General features: G+C 36.7%; 1 long non-coding RNA gene across 1 annotated transcript; it reads right to left on the reverse strand.

The window, feature by feature from the left end:
• Window positions 1-946: 946 nt before the first annotated feature.
• On the reverse strand, window positions 947-17542 carry LOC147830013 (uncharacterized). Its single transcript, XR_015442544.1, has 3 exons — window positions 17401-17542; window positions 4767-4943; window positions 947-1441 (listed from the first exon to the last, which is right to left on the reverse strand). It is a non-coding gene; the product is annotated as an uncharacterized LOC147830013 (long non-coding RNA).
• Between the last annotated feature and the right edge of the window lie 683 nt (window positions 17543-18225).

Below are 18225 nucleotides of genomic sequence, written 5' to 3' on the forward strand. Positions count from 1 at the left end.
CTATGAAAAAGCATACCCACAAAAGAATAAGCCACTCCAACCTGTCATCTTCTGTGATGATTTTTTCCAGTATTCCATTAAGATAGTGATGGCCATTGAGTTCTTGCTTAAATTTCTCATGGCAGGGAACACCATACTATCAGAAAGCTTACTCCAATAGCAGCAAATATTGGTTTAGGAAAATTATTATTCTATTGAGCTAAAACATATTTGTTGCCTATCTTTTCTTGCATTTGGCATCTGGCCATTTTTCAATATTTTCAGACAGCTACTATGTGTTTTCTGGACCTCTTCTTTAATTTGTATTCTGTCCCTTTCAGTATCTCCTAAAAGTCCTAAGAGCCTAGAGAGAAATGTCCATGGTTTGAATGACATTTTGGGCAGGAGTCATGGACATTAAATTTCCTGCAAAAACAGCTAGTCCCCGATGATAAAAGTTGTCCTACCCCAAAGTCCCAAGAGGACTCTGTTTCTCACCAGATATGGTAGCTTATTATTTTTGTCACTCTCCCCAGAAGGCATCCAGAATGTCATTGTGGCAGTTCTTACTCCCCAAGCCATAAGAATACAAAGCCATACACATTGGCAGCTTTGGGGAAATAAACTTTGTTAAACAAATTAAAGATTCTGTTGGCAAAGCTGTGGGGAAACTGGAACTCTCATATGGAAAAATAATATAAACCCTAAAGAAGAGGATTTGAAATACCTGACAAAATTACATGTATGTATTGGGCCTAGTCATCTTATTTCTAGAAATCTGGTAATCTTCTCTGAAGATTCTCCATATCCAATGTAAAAGAATATTTAAGATATTCTACCATTATCTATAAGGCAAAAGACGGACTCAATCCAAATGAGCAGCAATAGGGTAATAAAAGTTGAATAAATTATGATACAGCTGTGTAACAGGATATCACGCTGCCATAAGAAAATGAAGAAAGTCTTTATTTGCAAAATGTAAAATTAACAAGATCTAGAAATGTGTCTGTATATTCTACATTTATGTAAGAAAAATGGGGAATAAGAATATATATTTATTTCATCTCAAAAAAGATACAAAAGGATAAACCAGAAATTAGTTAAAATGATTGCCATGGTATGAATGGAGATGGGTGGATTGAGACTAGGAGTACATATATTTTTAATATATTTTCATATATTTTATTTATAAACCCTGTAAACATTTTACATATTCAAAATGAAATTAAAGAGGTAAGGTATTTCTACTTTTTGATCTAGTAATTCTACTTCTGATAACTGATCCTATGGAAATGCCCAAACAACAACAAGGTGTGCACAAATGAAGTCTTTGTGGACTTATTTTAATAAAAATACTCAATACTCTCTTTCTCTCCCCCAGCACAACATCCATCCAGTTGAAGCACTTGTGGAAGTTATTTCAGCTGCACTTCTTCATCTGCAGGGACCATCACTACATCACCTACAATCAAGTGAAGCCCACACATTGGTTAGTGGATGAACCAGCTCAGGAGATAGCTCAGGAGACAGTGAAGGAGACCCTAGATCCAATATCTGGGGAAGACCAGAGGGGAGATCTGGCTGCAGTGCCTGCTTCACAAAGGCTTCAGCCAGCTATGAACAGCAACATGCAGGCAGCTTGTTATCCCAAGTTGAGGCAAGGAGGTTGGGCCTTTATTCCTCACTACAATCGATTGTTGCAGGTTAAAACTTGGGGCAAAGCCCTTTACTCCAATTTCTGAAGACAAGTGCTAACTCTAGAATATCTGTAGCAGCTGTTCAAGTACCTTGGAAAATGAATGCTTCCATTTAGAGGAGTTTCCAGAAGACATATCATAGCAGGTAGTGTAGAGGCAGGAACCTGCTATTCTGCCATTCTGGACTGGAGGCCTAGATACACAACTAACTGGGTTAGGGGCTCTGAAAGTAAGCAAAGATGGTGGGAAGTAATGCAATCCAACTTAGAGCTACTGACTTCCACAGACCTGCAAACCATCCAGTTTGACGTGACTACTAAACATCATGAATGGCCTCAACAGTCTACAATCCAGGGCAGAAGGAGATTCCTGCTAGAGTCTTGGGGGTCTGTGACATAAAGATGGTGTTATAAGTTAATTTGTGTTCCATAAAAATATGTTAAAGTCCTAACCCACAATATCTCAGAAAGTGACCTCATTTGGAGATAGGATCATCCCGGGGGTAACCAGCTAACAAGAGACCATACTGGAGTAGTTTGGACCCTAATTCAAGGCAATTAGTGTCCTTATAAGAAAATGTCAAGATACATGGGAGCATGGGATGGACAGACAGAGGCAGAGCCTGGAGTGATGTGATCAAGGACCACAGAAAAATACCAAATCTGGAAGGCCCAAGGAAAGGTCTTCCCAGAGGCTCAGAGGGAGCCAGATCCTTTTAATAGTTTAATTCCAGAATTCTGGCCTCCAGGACTGCAAAAGAATACATTTCTGGTGTTTCTAGTCAGCCAGTATGTACTATTTTGTTGCAGCCACACCCTTGAGAGATACTACAGAAGGTACCTGAAACTTTGAACAGTCATAAAATCATCCAGATGCTTGTTTGGATAGGAAAAGCAGAGGACAAAGAAGGACCAACAGAAAAGGGAGCAGGAGGGAAGTTATCGAGAAGGACAGGAATTGGGAGAGTGTGGTTGACCCAGATCAGCAGCATTAAACAGGGACAGCGTCTTCATCCAGGCCAAAGAACAGCAGATGATACCAGTGGAAATGAGCCAGCGTGGAAAAACTGGGGGCCGATGGATTTGTTTTAACCCATGTAAAAGGCTAATTAGAAAGTCAATAGTTATCAATCAGGGTGTGAAATGGATCAGAGCACCTTCCCATGAGTGCAGCCTCACTCATTTGTGACGGAACAAGCCCACTTGACATTTATTTCCTTTCCTTTTAAAATGTAGCATATATCTATTTAAAACAATATTAGCCTCGGCATTGTTCAGCTCTTGTGTACATGGCTGTCAGATGTGTGTGAGAGAGAAAGAAAGAAAATGTCCTTGGCTCTGACTATCCCCGATTTATGTGACAAAAATCCATATCTGCCAATGTTTGCTGAAGGAATGGTACAAGCTTGAATCATATTGTGAAATTTATAAACAAATTTAAATGGAAAGAAAATGTTTTACATGTGCTCTGCCTTGTGAATGTACTTGAGCCTGAATTTGAAGTCAGGAAGTATGCTCTCTGGGAATACCTCTTAAAAGTGGCTTAGGGCTGGGGTTTAGCTCAGTGGCGCTGTGTCTGCCTCTCAAGTGCAAAGTTCAGAGTTCAATCCCCAGTACCAAAAGAAAAAAAAAAGTGGCTCAGCCTTCCTAACCCCCTTTCCAAGAGCAACTAAGGTCATTTTCTTCCCTTTTTTTAATATACAAATTTTGATATTGGGTTACATGCCAAATGAATATAGTAAAATCTGTTAAAATTTGGGTTTTTAACAAGAATAGCAATTAGAAATTGTAATCTCCCAGCTTCATAGGCTTTGTGACTTTTGAAAGTATCCCAAAGCCTTACACCAACCCCAAATTATTCCTTCTGGCCATAAAAGCAGTTTTGAGTTTTGGTTGCTGCCTGATACTTATAAAAAACCAGATAGTTCTACCAAACATGCTAAAGCCTAATTCAAATTCTAGAGTTTTGAAGGGGCAGCATATAGACAGCATAATTTAAATACAACTCTATTTAAATAATCATTATTCCAAACAATCAGATTCATAATTATGTAGGCATAAATATATCCTTTGATCAAATGTCACTAAAATTTTAATAAGTAACTAATGCAAAATAAAAGGTTATCCTATTATTTTCTGTGATTTCTCCCATTCTGACAATCCATGGTATTATGATTACTTTGTGCTATGAAACAGGGCCCTGTCCTGGAAATATATTTGTTATTGGCAGCTCTTCCATTATCTTATGCACATGTTCTTCTGTATTTGAATTTATGTCTTCTGGGCCCATTCCCAGAACAACATAGATGGCGTAGGATAGGATAAAGAAAGTTTTGCACTGTGACTCTCCAACATCCAGGAGACTAATGATGTGTTTCATTCTTAGGAGATATATTAAACTACAATGCCCTAACCTTCTGCAGCACTTTCAGTGAATTTCATTGTGTAGAACAAAATAACTGCAAGATTATTTCTCCATGCATCTTACAGGGTTAGGCTTACAGAAAACATAATGTCAAACTACCAAGTTCTTTATCCTTATACCGCTTCCTTATTTTATCCTGTTATTGTTGTAAGTATTCATGATTCTGTTTCTAAGGTAAACTGGCACACAATAATTCATTATTTTCTCATGATTCTGTTTCTAAGGTAAACTGGCACACAATAATTCATTATTTTCTTGGAACACACACTATCTGGGCCATTCTCATTTTTAATTTCTCAATAATGCTCAGAGAGGTTTGGTAACTGCTCTGAAACACACAGATGCTACATGAAAGACCAGAACCTTAGCATTCACCCTTGGCAGCACAGTGGAACAACATTAGGTGCTTTTTAACATGCATATCAATACCTGGTCCTCGCTGTAAGCTAATTAAGTTAGAACCTCTGGGGTACTGCAGCTTTTAAAGCCCCATCCTCACGCATGAGTCAATATGCACTTAGGGTGAGAACCTTGCTCCGGCAGATGAAATTTCTCAAGTGATTCAGCCATTCCATGCAAATTATCTGTAAACATAAATTCTTTTGTTCTTAAAATTCTATAGGATTATCATAAGGATTAAATGGCTAATACATGTAAAGTGCTTACAGCAGAGTCTGGCCATGAGGAGTAGCCACTATCATCATCACCACCGTTATCACCATCAGGAAAGAAATTCTTGAACGATTCGACTGACATGGCTCTTCAATTGTATAGTAGTCAAATGGGGCTCATGAAATTTCCTGGTAGTTATCTTCTGTCAATCCAAAAGAAAATCATGTGGAACTAGAAAAGATGAAGATAAGGGAGAAATGAAACAATCAAAACCCAGCCCCAAAGAAGTTCTTTTATTTCTCCTTTTCCTCAGATAGTAACTTGTGGCCACATAGCACTCTCAATTAGCTGGATTCTATACATAAGATATGAATAAAATCAAATGACTAATAAAAACATTAATTTACCACAGAATAAGGAAATAAAGTAGTTAATTCTTGGATCTATGCATGTTTCAGTTCATGGAAAATGATTTTAAATAAATATATGCACATTCTAAATAGTTAGAAAAAAACCATGTATTTGACCAAATCTTTCTCAATCCATTAATATGACATAATTATGTGGATTTTGTTGACAGATTTGTCATTATAGAACAAAACTTTCTCATATATCAAAAGTTCTAAAATCTGGAAAGTTAAGTAAATGCATAACTATGTTTAGCAACTATTCTATTTAACATGGTTTTAGACTTCATTTGAATTGAATGACTGTTCCTTAATATCAACAATCATAGCCTCCTGGAAATTTGTATGGTGCTGAAAAATAACAAATCTTTTATATGTGAAGAGTATACTGTTAAAATTAATCAGATTTCCTTGTATATCCAAATAAGCTGTGATATAACATGCCTGTAATTCCAGCATTCTGGGATGGTAAGCCAGGTAATTATAAATTCAAGCCCAGCCTGGGCAATTTAGCCATTTTGGAGATCCTGTCTCAAAATTTAAAAAAAAAGAAAAAAGACTGGAAATGTAGCTCAGTGCAAAAGCCCTGGATTAAACCCCAGTGCCACCAAAACAAACCAGGTATCTGAGAAACTGATAGAAGAAATAAATGCTGCCATTCTAAGAGAAAGACTGGTTTGAAACAGACATATGTATTAGCAAAAGATAATATACCAAATGGATTCTAACTTCTTGCCTTAACTTCTCTAATAGAATACCACTATGAAGTGCTAAGTCAGATACATAGATTCAAGTGATAGAGAAAAATCTCTGCATGGTCCCAAATGCCTTCTTAAATAAGTTCAGTAGCATGATATTCGTCTGTAGTTCAATCTGACATGTAGCCACTATGGGTTAGAGCTGCAGTCCCCTGACTTGGGGAGTAGTGAATTTTACCAAACATATCTAGTAACATATGCAAAGCAGGAACACCAAATAATAATATTAAAGTTGAATGGAGTAAAACTACCATCTACTACAACCAACATTTTATTACAGAAAGGTCATTTTTAATGAGAAAAATAAGAAAACTATAATCCCTGGATGGGTTGTTGTAACTGATTTAGTCTCAGTAAAACTTACAATTTCTCATTATTGTTCTCTTTTCTTACCATATTCACTAAGATTTGGAAACATTGTCTAAGACTATACATATGGGAACTTCATCACTCAATGCCTATTATTCTGAGGAATATTTGCTTTCTGCCGTTGAAAAGAGTAGCACGGTTCCTTCAGGCTTTCCCCACTGTCACATTGACACCAATTCAGTTGTAAGTTAACGAAACTTGTTGTTATGTAAGAAAGTATAGGGCATCTGATCCTGAGGGGATCCCTTTGGTGAGCAGCATGATTTGGAATTGAGAGAGACACAGTTGTTCAATGTCATTGACATATTCCAGAATGCTCCCCATGAAACATGACAGCCCAGGGCATGCCATTCACTGCCCGAGTCATGAACAGCAGAGAGGGGGCAGCTGGGGCTCTCTGAAGTATGCGAGCTTTGGGTAAAGGAAGGCTGGGAGCATGGTAATCCCACTGTTCCCCATGGGACTTGGGCTTCACAATAACCATGGCTCAGGAAGAGACATTCTCTTCTCATACCTGTTTCATGCTTAGAATAAGATATCAAAAAACAAAACAAAACAATGAGTTTGGAGGTAGGACCTCTGCAGTGATAGTAGAAGGAACCCATCAGATCTCCCCCAGTAAATCAACCATTTAAGTGGCAAAATCTAAATATATTAAGGAAAAATGGTATATAACAAATGAGGAAATATTTATTCCAAAAGAATCAGCTAACTATATGTTACAAACAGTGAGAGTCTGTAGTGTTTGGAGGACAACCCACTGATCTGCCCAGAGATCAGTGTAATAAAAGGTCCATGGCATCGGATGCAGTCAAAATGAGATTTCCCTGTATCTCCAGCTTCCAGTCCAGGCCTATAGTGTCACCATGGCAGGGGCAAGCTAGTAGCATTTATCATGCTTCCCAACTTTGTGTTATAAACCAGCATGGCCAAGAGGACTGGATATCCCTTCATCTTCTTAGTATGACTTGTGGTGGGGGCTCTACCCCAGGTACAGCAGATTTGGAATGATATGGTCCCAAATACCTCAACCTCAGCCTTCTTATAGTGCAGAGGTTCACCAGCAGGCCAGCAGAGAAAGCCAGCAGCTACCCCACATACTTCAGCACCTGTTCATAGAGTATGGACTGTGATTCCAAAACAGGTTGCTGTCCTTGTCCAAGTTTCTGTGAAGACACTCAGAGGTGCTGCCCAAGGGAAAGGCAAGATTTGAGGACAAGGAACTCCACACCTCTGCCTGAGGGCACTGACTTCATTTGGAAACTTATCTGGAGAGACCAAAATATAGGGAGAAGCATACTGTAATTATGGATTAGAAGAAACATGATGCAAGATGTCCATTCACTTAGAGTTCATCTACAAATTCAGTGCAATCTCAATAGTATTCCATGCAAGCTTTTGGAAGAAATTAGAAAACATGTATATCTTATAATAAAATTATATTTTAGAAATATATCAATTATAATAAACTATATATATGATACAATTTATATATATATTTAAATGCAAGGGTTCTAGAGTAGACAAAATAATGTATAAAGGGAGTAAAGTTTGAATATTTATATCATCTAATTTCAAAACCTATTGTAATGCTAAAGCATACAAGAGAGTGCAGTATGTATGTAATCATAGAAAATTAGATCAATGAAAAGGAAGATAGTCTCAAAGTAGACCCATATATATATATTCAACCTTTTTTCTGCAAGATGAACAGTTATTTCAATGGGAAAAGAAAGTCATTTTAAAAGATAATGCCCAAACAACTGAATCTATACATGGAAAACAGTGAACCCTAATTTTTACATACTCTGAGGAAAAGTAATGAATTATTGATAAACTGTATAGCTCAACATAAAAGATAGAATCACAAGGCTTCTAAAAAACATGAAATTGCTTTTGCAACCTGAGATTTGGCAAATGTTTGTTAGAAATAATACTAAAAGCATTAATAAGAAGAAAAATGATGTAAAGGTGCAAAGTTTCAATGATGAATGTAACTGTATTGTATACCTAAAATGTACCAATAAAATTAATTTTAAAAATAAGAATTATGACAAAAACTCTACCAAAACCCAACCAGACTGAAAAAGGAAAGTGAATCAAGCAAACATTGAAAAATAAAGATAATTTAAAAAGTAAAATTGCTCTAGGGTCCAAAGTTCTGTGTTAGTGTCAGAGACAGAGCCCATAGATGCACTGTGCAGACCCACTAGGTCTGCAGTAAGATCAGTGCTGGACACAGGGTAGGTTTTTGTTTCCACAGAATCAACAACCAGGATCCCATCCTATTAAAAAGTTTTAGCACTGCAAAAGAAATTACCAACAGAATGAAGAGACGACCCATAGAGTGGGAAAAAATTTTAGCCAGTACTCCCTCAGATAAAGGAGTAATATCTAGAACATACAAAGAATTGAAAAAAATCAGACCCCCCAAACTTAAAGACCCAATCCAATAATGGGCATCTGAAATGAATAAACACTTCTCAGATGAAGTACAAATGGCAAATAAATATATGAAAAAATGTTCAACATCACTGGTCATCTGAGAGATGCTAATTAAAACAGCACTGAGATTCCATCTCATCCCAGAAAGAATGGCTAAAATCAAGAAACCAACCAATCACAAATGCTGATGGGGCTGTGGGAAATCCTGCTCCACTGCTGGTGGGAATGTAGACTGGTGAAACTACTGCAGAAATCAGTGTGAAGATTCCTCCAAAAATTAGGATTAGAGGTCCCATTTGACCCAGCTATTCTCCTGCTGGGTATCTTCCCAAAAGAATTAAAAGCATCATACCACAAGGACATATGCACACCTATGTTTATATCAACACAGTTTGTAATAGCTAAATCTTGTAAATGACCCAAATGCCCAACAACTAGTGAATGGATAAAAAGATATGTTTTTTTTAATACAATGGAGTACTACTCAGCCATTTATAGCTAAATGGCTACACCTTGAAACTATACTCTTAATCGAAATGAACCAGGCACACGTGTAAATATTGCATTGTCTCTCATGTGAGAAACTGAAAGGGTAAATATGGACCAACATGTATAACAGATAATGTGAAATAGGAAGAAAGTGTTCAAAAAGAAAGGGAAACTGTCAAGGGGGGAGGGGGGAAAAGGAAGGGAAAAGAAAAAAAACGAGAAAAGAAGGAAAAATGGAAACAAAGCTTTTGTAAATAAGGCGGGGAGGAGGGTTGAAGGGAGGAGATGGAGAGAAAAAGAGGAATCCAGATATACCTTGCACAGGTACAAATTCCCTTTGGTGAATGTGACCACTATGTATATTGAAATTATACCAGTAGAATTAATGTTTTAAAAAGAAAAATTATAAATTGGACTTCATCAAAACTCCAATTTTCTATTTCTACCAGAGTAAAAATTAAGATAATTGGGTAAGCCAACAATTATAAAAATATATTGTAATACATTAATTCACAAGTTCCTTTCATCCAGAATACACGAAGAACTCTTACAAACTGATAACAAGACAAACAATAAAAATGAAAGCCATTACCAGACACTGAATGATAAAAGATATATGAATAGTGAATGCATAAGATGTTACATAGTCACCAGAAAAATAAATGAAAATTAATATAAAGGTGACATACTGCATTGCACTCGCCAGAATGTGTAAAATAAAAAAGGCTAGCGACACCAAGTCAGGCAGGTAGAGTGGGGGCACCAACCTGTGTGCTGCTGGAAGAGATGTAAGATGGAAAAATCACCTTGCTTATGACTTCCACACAGAAATAAATATAGATCTGCTCTCTCTTAGTAATTCTATTCCTATGTACCAAAAATAAATAAAAATATATGTCCACAAAAATATTTGTACATGAAAATCTATAGTAGTCATATTCAAAATACCCCCAAACTAGAAGCAACCAAAATGCATATCAACAGGACAATGACTAAATAAACCTATATTTAGGTTTATTTTTTAATTTTTTTCCTATAAAGGAATATTATTGGCTAAAAAACACACTCACTTTTTATTTATTTTTAAATTTTTTTAATTGACAAGTAAAAATGTGTGGATTTATCTTGTACAACATGATATATTGATGTGACTATGCATTGTGGGGTGGCTAAATAAAGCTATTTAACATATGTATGACTTTACACCCTTATCATTTTTGTGATAAGAATACAATACCAACTACTTAGCAACTATTAAATGTATTATATATTGTTATTAACTATAATTAGTGTTATCTCTATAGATCTCTTGAATTTATTTTCCTAACTGAAATTTTGTGTCCTTTGACCAATATCTCCCCAATATTCCTATAATCAGCCACGGGCAATCTTATTTTATTTTTTGTTTATATACGTGTTGCTTTTTTATGTTCTATGTAAATTTTGATTGTGCAGTACTTGTCCTTCTGTACTTATGGCTGACTTATTTCAAGTGTCTTATATCCTCTAAGATCACAAATGACAAGATTTCCTCTTTCTTAAGGCTGAATATATTCCATTGTGTATATACCACATTTTTTCCATTCACCCATGACTATTGTGAAAAATACCAATTATTTCATTTATTGTAATTGTGAACACTGCAATCAACATGGGAGTAAAGATGTGTCTTCAACATACCGATTCAATATTCTTTGGATATGTACACAGAAGTCGGTTTGATGAATCACATGATGGTCCTATTTTTAGCTCATTGAAGAACTCTATACTGTTTTCCATAAAGGCTATACTAGTTCACATTCTCACCAACAGTGTGCAAGCATTTCCCTTTTCTCCACATCCTCATAATACTTACCTTTCATATTTTTTCCTCTTAAATTCTTTTATTGGTACATTTTTGGTATACAATACATTTACATTCATCATTGGAACTTGTACCTTCACATGATATATCTTGGTTCTTATTTTTTCCCCATTCCCCTGCCTTCTCTTCAACTCCTCCACCCCTCCTTATTTGCAAAAGCTTTGTTTCCATTTTTATCTTCTCTCATATTCTTTCCTTTCCCCTACCTCTCCCACTTTCCCTACCCCTTTGGACCTTTTCTTCCTATTCACATTATCAATTATTCATTTTAATCCTTATTTACACTTGCAGTTTCTCATACAAGAGAAACTACTCGATATTTACACATGCTTGTCCTATTTATTTCACTTAAGAGGATGCCCTCAATGTGCATCCATTTAGCTATAAATGTCTCTAATTTCTCATTCTTTATGGCCGAGCAGTATTCCACTGTATTAAAAAAACACGATTTCTTTATCGAGTCTCCAGTTGATGGGCACTTGGACTGTTTCCAAGCTTTAGCTATTACAAACTGTGCCACTATACACATGGGTGCACATGTATCACTGTAGTATGATTCTTTTAATTCTTTTGGGAAGATACCCAGTAGAGGAACAGCTGGGTCAAATGGGACCTTTAATCCTAGTTTTTTGAGGTATCTCTGTATTGATTTCCACAGTGGTTGTGCCAGTCGACACTCCCACCAACAATGGAGCAGGGTTCCTTTCTCCACACAACCCTGCCAACATTTGTTATTGGTTGACTTCTTGATAGCAGCCATTCTTTGTGGGGTGAGGTGGAATCTCAGTGTTGTTTTCATCTGCATCTCTCGAATGACCAGTGATGTTGAACATTTTTTCATATGTTTATTTGCTGCTTTTACTTCTTTGTCTGAGAAATGTCTGTTCATTTCAGATGCCCATTTTTGAATTGGGTCTTTAAATTTGGGAAGGTCTGATTTTTTTCAGTTCTTTACATATTCTAGATAGTAGGCCTTTGTCTGAAGAACAGCTGATAAAAATTTTTTCCCACATTGTAGGTTGTCTCTTCACTCTGTTAGTGGCTTATCTTGCAGTGCAGAAGCTTTATAAGAAAATGAGATCCCAGTTGTTGATTCTTTCTGCTAATTCCTGTGCTCCTGAGCTTTTGTTCATAAAGTCTTTTCCTATGCCAATGTCTTCAAGAGTTCTACCTAACTTATCCTGGAGCATGTATACTGTTCCTGTTTTAATATTTAGATCATTAATCCACTTCAATTTTATTTTAGTGCATGGTGAAAGATAGGGGTCTAGTTTTAATCTTTGGCAGCTGAAATCTAGTTTTGCCAACACCATTTATTAAATAGGCTATCTTTCTTCCAGTGAGGATGGTTGGGACCTTTGTTAAAGATGAGATGGCTGAGTATGTCCTCAGTTGTTTCTGCATCTTTTAATCTATTCCACTGCTCCTCAGGTCTGTTTCTTTGCCAGTTCCATGCTGTTTTTAACACAGTGACTTTGTAGTATAGTTTCAAGTTGGGGATTGTGATACCCCCAGTCATGTCTCTGTTGCCTAGAATGGCTTTTGCTATTCTAGGTCTCTTCTGGTTGCAAATAGATTTTTGGATTGTTTTCTCTAGTTCTGTAAAATATACTGTGGAATTTCAATTAGGATTGCATTGAATGTATATAGCAGTTTTGGAAGTATGGCCATTTTCACTATGTTGGTTCTTCCTATCCAGGAACAAGGGATATTTTTCCATTTTCTTATGTCTTCTTTGATCTCTTTTGTCAGAGTGCTGTAGTTTTCAGTGTAGATGTCTTTTGCTTCCTTTGTTAGATTGATTCCTATATATTTCATTTTGGGGGATGCTATTGTAAAAGGAATTGTTTCCCTAATTTCTGTCTCAGTAATTCTGTTATTTGTGTATAAGAAGGCTATTGTTTTGGGGGTGTTTACCTTGTATCCAGCTACTCTACTGAATCTGTCAATTAGGTCTAGAAGTCTTTTGGTAGAGTTTTTTTGGGTCTTTTATGTAAAGTATCATATCATCAGCAAATACTGACAGTTTAACTTCTTCCTTTCCTATCTTTATTCCTTTTATTTCTTTCTCTTGTCTAATTGCTGTGGCTAATGTTTCCAGAACTATATTGAACAGGAGTGGTGATAGTGGACATCCTTGTCTTGTTCCTGATTTTAGCATGAAAGTTCTGTTTTTAACCATTTAGTATGACGTTGGCTTTTCTTTTTTCATAGATAGCCTTAATCAAGTTGAGATAAAGACCTTCTATTCAAATTTTCTGTAGGGTTTTTTTCATGAATGGATGTTGGATTTTGTCAAATGCTTTTTCTGCATCTATTAAGATGATCATATGGTATTTGTCCTTGACTCTGTTAATATAGTGTATTACATTTATTGATTTACATATGTTGTACCTTCCTTGGATCCCTGGGATAAATCAAACTTGGTCATGGTATATGATCTTTTGGATGACCCTCTGTTTTCTGTTTGTCAGTATCTTGTTGAGGATTTTTGCACCTATATTCATTAGGGAGACTGGCCTGTTGTTCTCTTTTTTGGTTGAGTCTTTCCCTGGTTTTGGAATCAAAGTAACACCTGCTTCCAGGAATGAATTTGGAGGTATTGCTTCCCTTTCAATTTCATTGAAGGGTTTAAAGAGTAGTGGCAATAGTTCTTCTCTAAATGTCTTGTAGAACTCAGCAGTGAAGCCATCGGGACCTGGGCTTTTCTTTGTTGGTTAATTTTTAATTGCGTTTTCAACTTCACTGATTGTAATTGGGGTGTTTAACTTTGGCAATTCATGTGTATCTAGGAATCTGTCGATTTCTTCTGTTTTCCGTTTTATTTGAGTATAGGTTCTGGAAGTAGGTAATAATGATCCTCTGGATTTCTGCTGAATCTGTTGTGACTTCTCCTTTTTTCTTCCTAATTGCATGGATTTAACCCTTTTCTTTCCTTTTTTTGATAAGGTTGGCTACGAGTTTATTGATTTTATTTATTCTTTTGAAAAACCAACTCTTCGATTCATTGATTTTTTTGTATCATTCTCTTCATCTCCATTGCATTGATTTCTTCTCTGATATTTATAATTTCCACCCTTGTATGAGCTTTGGGGTTGTCTTGCTCTTCTTTTTCTAGGAGCTTAAGGTTAAGCATTAGATTTATTTGAGCTCACTCTGTTTTCCTAATAGGAGTATTCACTGTTATGAATTTCCCTCCCAAGACTGCTTTCATTGTGTCCCATAGATTTTGAATTTTGATATGTTGTACTGTCATTGTCATTTTTTTTTTGACAAAATCGAACTGAGGTCCTCGTGCTTGCACAGCAGGTGGCTAAACCGCTGAGCTAAATCCCAGGCCCTGTTATTGTCATTTAATTGAGGGAACTGTCTGATTTCTTCTTTAATTTCCTTTGTGACCCATTGGTTGTTCAGGAGAATGTTATTCAATTTCCATGTGTTTGTGGAGTTCTTGCAGTTTCTTATACTATTGATCTCCAATTTTAGTGCATTATGGTCTGATAATACAGAGGGGGTAACTTCAATTCCTTTGCATTTACTTAAGCATGTTCTCTGAGCTAGCATGTGGTCTATTTTGGAGAAGGACACATGTGCAGTGGAAAAGAATGTATATTCTGATTTTGTGGGGTGGAACGCTCTGTAGACATCTATTAAGTACATTTGTTCAAAAGTTTGGTTCAGTTCTATTATTTCACTGTTAATTTCTGTCTAGATGATGTGCCTATTTTTGACAATGGAGTATTGAGCTCTCCCACTACAGTTGTATTAGTGCTTATTTGGTTTTTCATGTCCATTAATATTTTTTTTCTATAGTTGGAAGCACTAGTATTTGGTGACTATATATTTATGATTGTCATTTCTTCTTCTTGGATTGTTCCCTTTACAAGGATGTAGTGACCCTCTTTGTCCCTCTTAGTTTTGGTGTGAAATCTACCTTGTCTGCAAATAAAATAGCTACACCTGCTTTTTTTCTGGCTTCCTGTTGCATAGAGAGTTGTTTTCCATCCTTTTACTTTCAGTCAATGAATTTCTTTTTGAACTAGGTGTGTTTCTTATATATAGCATATTGTTGGATTTTGCTTCTTAATCCATTCTGCCAGTCTATTTCTTTTGATTGATGAGTTGAGGCCATTAACATTGATGGATATAATTGATAGATATTGACTCATCCTTGTCATGATATTTTAATATTGTTGGCTCTTTTATTTTTCATTTTCCCCCTTTCCCTTTAATTTCTTGCCTTGCCTGGTGGCTTCTCTCTGTTGGGCCTCATGGAGTTGTGACCCTCACTGTCTTTTTCTAGGATATTGGTTAGAATTGTGTGGTGTGCTGGTATGGTATTCATGAAGTTTCTCAGGTGTTCTTTGTTGTGGACATATGTTATTTTCCCATTGATTTTGAAAGATAATTTTGCAGGATACAACTGTCTAGGTTGGAGGTTATTTTCTTTTAGGGCTTGAAATACTTAATTCCAGGTTCTTCTTGACTTGAGGGTTTGTGTTGAAAAGTCCACTGTGATCCTGATGGGCTTTCCTTTGTATGTGATTTGTTTCTTTTCTCCAACTGCTTGTAGGATTTTGTTCTTCTCTTGAGTTTCTGGGATCTTGACTATTATATGTCTAGGTGTAGATTTTTTTTGATCGTGTCTAGTTGGAGTTCTATGTGCCTCACTGCTCTGTATGTCAAATTCTTTTCCTCTTTGGGAAGTTTTCTGTCATTAATTCTGTGAACAGTTTTTTATGTCATTTGTACTTTCTCCTGCTTTTTTGCAGACTCCGATAAGTCTCATGTTATTCTTCTTTGCATCTTCTAGCAGCTGCTGGATACATTTCTCATGGTCTCTTACTATTTTTAAGAAATCTCTCTTTTCATGATCACTAACTTCAATTCTGTCTTCTATATCTGATATTCTATTTTTACATTCTCTTAATCTGCTGTGAATACTTTCACTGGAGTTTTTAATCTCCTTGATATCTGTTTGAATCTATTTCATGTATTCCATTTCTTTCCTTTGTTGGGTATTCATGGTTTCAATTTCTTTCCTATGCTGGGCATTCATGGCTTCCATCATGGTCCTGAGCTCATCCATTATTTTTATGTGTTTCTGTTCTAGAGTCTCTAATCATGTCTTTCATTCTACTCACCATCTCTGTAGTTATCTGGGAAATTATTTCTGTTTTGAATTTTTCTAGAGCCTCATTCATCTGTTTTGTTACTTCCTGTGCTATCAATTTAGGGTGTCCAGGTGGTTGATTATCAGATTTTTCCACCTCATTTCCCCCAGAATTTGCCTTTGGTGAGTCTGGGTTTACACCTTGCATAAGTGTCTTCTCATTTCTAATTTTGTTGTTGATGCTGTTTTTTGGTTTAATTCCTGGGCTGATACTTCAATATTGCTCGTTGTGAGTATCTTTATTACTTATGTGTAGAGCCCCTTATGGATTGATTGCTTTTCAGGCATATCTTCCAGGTATAGCTGGTCTTTTTATGACTCTTTGGCAATGACTGTTAGGCAATCTTGTTTTCAGTATTCCAGGAAGGACAACTGATTAGATCAATCATAACACTTTAGCCCAGTTTCTACAATCAGCATCAACAATACTGCAAAACACAGCTTAGAAAATGACAATTTGTGGTAGCAATTAATCTGTCACCTTTAACTATGTGAGCTAGATCAAAGTTGAGGACCAGCCCAAAATATGTTTGTAGTAAATAAACCCTTCAATATAGCAAATTTACCCTTCAGGGTAAGGATTTAGGAGGGGCTGGGAAGGGAGGGATAGAGAGAAGGAGAGGAAAAGGTTGGAAGTGAGACTAGGAAGATCATGCAAACTTTGGGAGATTGTTGTTGAAGACAAGAGGAAAGACAGAGCAAAGGAACATAGACGAGAGCAGAACAAAGTGACAGCCGTAAGGAAGCTAGAAACTGTATTCTCCTTCCTATAAGAATAGTGACAGTTGAGAGAAGGAAAGAGAGAGAAAAACAATCTGAAACAGGACAGGAACAGAAACAAAGAGGGATAGAAATGCAGAATAGGAAGGGAGAGAAAGAGAAAACGAAAAAAGAAAAAATGAAAAAATATATATATATATATTTTAAAAAGGGCCTCCCTCAAGGTATGCTCTGTTGTCCTGGTAGACAACATGGGCAGCAGTGTGTAGATCTAAGTCTATTAGTCTCAGCAAGCCAGCTGCAGTGCACTGAGATTCAGGCTGATTTCTGGCTGCAAGGCCAAAGTTGAGGTCCCTGACCTCTTGTATGATTGAACTCTGCAAGGTTCTACTGCAGGATCCAGCTGGCCTTCCCCCAAAGTGAGCCCAGATTTCTATGGGAGGTGCTGAGCCCACCAACTTACCAACCATGGTAGTCCAGTGTATCTTTATTGAAGAGATTTTTATCACTTTCCCTGTAGGCTTCAGTTTTCCTTGAGGAGCCTCAGAGAGGCCCTCTCTCTGTTGTTCACTTCTGCTCTATCTTCTGCAGTGCATAACCATGGCTTTTATGGCCCCGCAGTGCCTCTGCAGTGTGGATTCAGATACCACACTGCCCACGTGACAGAGGTTCCAGGGGTGCCAAGAAAGATTTCTGTAATTTCAGCACTTGGGAGGCTGAAGCAGAAGGATCAAAAGTTCAAGTCCACCTGGGAAAATTTAGTCAGTTCAAGGTCAGCCAGAAATATATAGTAATATCCTTTTTTGAAGCTTCCAGGCTCTTCTCTTGTCACCAACCAGCATATACAAACCTTTCCCAACTTTCTCCATCACCAGGGGCTAAGGGCACAGTCACAGTGGGCTTGTCCTTGTTGAGGCCATATCTTCACTCTTGCTCTCTTAGGCTGTTGTTCCCCAGCTCCTTTCATATTTTTTGGTAATAGTCATTCTAGTAGGCATGAGGTAATATCGCATTGTGGTGTTGATGTTGAAAATTGTTTTATGCACACATGGTCCACTTCTATGTCTTCTCTAAGGAATTTTTATTCAAATCCTTTGCTCATTTTTAAATTGGGTTATTCGTTTTCTTACTATTGAGTTTAGTTCTTGTGTATTTTAGATATTTATCTGTCATTGGATATAAGATTTACAAATATATCCTCCCATTCTGTATGCTGTCTATACACTGTTGGTTGTTTCTTTTTCTAGGGAAAAGCTTTTTAGTTCAATACCCTCTCGTTTGCCTATTT

The sequence above is a fragment of the Heterocephalus glaber genome, unplaced genomic scaffold (genome assembly GCF_053883595.1).
Source record: "Heterocephalus glaber isolate CG9 unplaced genomic scaffold, H.glaber_assembly_v1.0 deba00000331, whole genome shotgun sequence".
In the NCBI taxonomy this organism is placed as follows: domain Eukaryota; kingdom Metazoa; phylum Chordata; class Mammalia; order Rodentia; family Bathyergidae; genus Heterocephalus; species Heterocephalus glaber.